Raw genomic sequence first — 2,735 nt, forward strand, 5'->3', positions numbered from 1 at the left:
TATTGAAAAATATATAGTAAAGTAAACAATAAATTTAATTGTAAATATTTATTATATTTTTATATATGGGGGATATTGTAAAAAAAATTATTTGGAATGGAGAGAGTATTAAATTGTCTATAGCCTCAACACTCACTCTCTTCTTACTCTAAAAATCAAGATTTGATGTTTTTTGAAGTATAAGATTATGTGTCATCTGAGATTTCTTTTCTGTTTATGTCTTCAGGATACCTTCGTATGGCAACTTCGAGGAGTCACCAAAGAAAACCGACATGAAAAAGACAGTCCTAATCGGCAAAACCGCCTTACCCGAATGGGAAACCACCGTTTCGTCGAGTACATGTCCGGTGGACCTCAACCAGGAGGCATGTTCTTCCCCGTTGCTCACGGTGTCCACGCCGTGAGGCTCGGAAACGAAGCAACGATCTCCCAGAAGCTAAAGTAAAGCCAGGCTCTCTCTACTCACTCACCTTCGGCGCATCAAGAACTTGCGCGCAAGAAGAAGTGCTTAGAGTCTCTGTCCCTCCTCAGACCGGTGACTTACCTCTTCAGACACTCTACAACAGCTTCGGAGGTGATGTCTACGCGTGGGCTTTCGTCCCCAAGACTTCTGAAGTTACTGTGACTTTCCATAACCCTGGAGTTCAAGAAGATCCTGCTGTGGTCCTTTGTGGACGCTGTGGCCATTAAAGAGCTTGTTCAGCCAACGTACACCGAAGGTAACTTGGTGAAGAACGGAGGGTTCGAAGAAGGTCCTCACCGTCTAGTGAACTCAACGCAAGGAGTGCTTCTCCCACCTAAACAAGAAGATGTCACATCTCCTTTACTGGATGGATCATAGAGTCTCTCAAGGCAGTGAAGTTCATAGACTCCAAGAACTTCAAATGTTCCCTTTGGACAAGCTGCGATAGAGCTTGTGGCAGGGAAAGAAAGTGCTATTGCGCAAGTCATTAGGACCTCACCAGGTCAAACCTATAGCCTCTCCTTTTGTTGTTGGAGATGCTAAAAACGACTGTCATGGTTCCATGATGGTTGAAGCTTTTGCGGCTAGAGATACACTGAAAGTGAACACACACTTCAGTTGGTGGAGGTCATGTTAAGACAGCGAGTCTCAAGTTCAAGGCGCTTGAGGCAAGAACTAGAATTACTTTCTTCAGTGGCTTTTACCATACCAAGAAGAACGATATTGGATCTCTTGTGGACCTGTCATTGATCAGATTGTGGTTTCTCATGTCGCTTAGATTGTAAGCTTTATGACCACTGCATCCTGTATTCTTACTGTTGGACTTGGTTCTTTGCTTTGTAACTCTTGCTCCTTATGGCTTTAAGTTATAGCCTTCAAGTTTATTACTGATATATATTGTGATATGAGAAGTTTTTTAGTAAGGGTAAAAAGACAATAATCAAGAACTTAAAAAAGCTAGCTTTAAGCTTACTAGTTATTTTGAAATAATTATAAGTGATACCAAACCTGTGAGCTACTGAATAAAGTGAAGATTTAAACTAAAATGAAAATTTGAAATCCCCCCCCCCCCAAAAATTAAAACTGAAGTAGTTGTTCAAAACTTTGGAAAACACTTACAGTCAAATTCCTTTTATGTTAAAGAAGATTTAAAACTTATAATTGGTTAGACTGAGTTTTCAAATTTGATATTGCTCATATATAACTTTTTCAGATTTTATATAGTTTTATACTTTTATATATACTAGTGTTAGTAAATTAAAGAAATAACAAATTCAACAACTTTGAAGCACCTAGACTGACAAAACTTTTCAATAAAGAAAATGTCTAGCCAGCCAGGGCTCCTTGTGCAGTTATGCGAATATGCAAAGAGAGATAACGTTTCATCCAATTATTTATCTGCAGCTGTGAAGATAAACATACAGATAACTGGTTTCAAACAAAATGTAAAAACTCAAGAAACAAAAACCAAAATTAAGAAAGACAGACAAGGATGCAACGCTCTTATAATTATTAACTAAGTCCTAGGAAGATGAAGGGGATCGTCCACGCAAGATTTCCACGGTCCGGTTCCTGTTGCTATCCTGCATAATTAATTCAACACGAGTCATGTGTCGTCTACTATAATGGGGCTGCATAAAATATACTAATGGGCCATTAAGGCGCAATAAACACCTGGCAATTCCAGTAACGGTTCGAGACCCATATAGATCGTAAGGGCTATCCATATTCCTAGAAAACCATAGAACTTTGCCATGTATATTTATGCTGCAATGGTTATGGCCGCAACTCCTACCTGATTTATCAATTATCATCGAAAAAGAGAGTCAAATTTTAAGAAAACATGCGAACAAGAAGTAATCATTCTGAAAACATATTAAGTAATGAATGAAAATAGTGTATGTACCATGGAGTATGCAGTGTAAGCAAAATCTGATGCTCCAAAATTGACTCCGTCCAGCACAAAAGCGATTGAGTTTATTGGCTGTGTTGCTGTGCTACAAACTGATGTCCCCCACACATTAATATATAACGTCTTATTAGTCATTTTTTTTTCTGAATTAAAACCGGTAGGTAGGCCATTTGATTTCTATTTTTGCTTCTTCTAGAAGAAATTTAATTAGAAGAGAACTTTTTCCAACGTGTTCTTCTAGTCTCTGTTTTCCCTCTAATCAATACATTTTCTCAACTAAAATATGATATATTTTCTATAGTATTTATTCGTATTGCTTAATGGTATTATTAGTACCGGTATTCCAATGGTATGAGGTGA

At 37.9% G+C, this 2,735-nt stretch overlaps 1 pseudogene; it reads left to right on the forward strand.

Moving 5' to 3' along the window:
- The first annotated feature begins 251 nt into the window (after positions 1-251).
- LOC125594612 lies at positions 252-1,368 on the forward strand (annotated as a pseudogene).
- Positions 1,369-2,735: the final 1,367 nt, after the last annotated feature.

Source organism: Brassica napus, assembly GCF_020379485.1.
Source record: "Brassica napus cultivar Da-Ae chromosome C1 unlocalized genomic scaffold, Da-Ae chrC01_Random_18, whole genome shotgun sequence".
In the NCBI taxonomy this organism is placed as follows: domain Eukaryota; kingdom Viridiplantae; phylum Streptophyta; class Magnoliopsida; order Brassicales; family Brassicaceae; genus Brassica; species Brassica napus.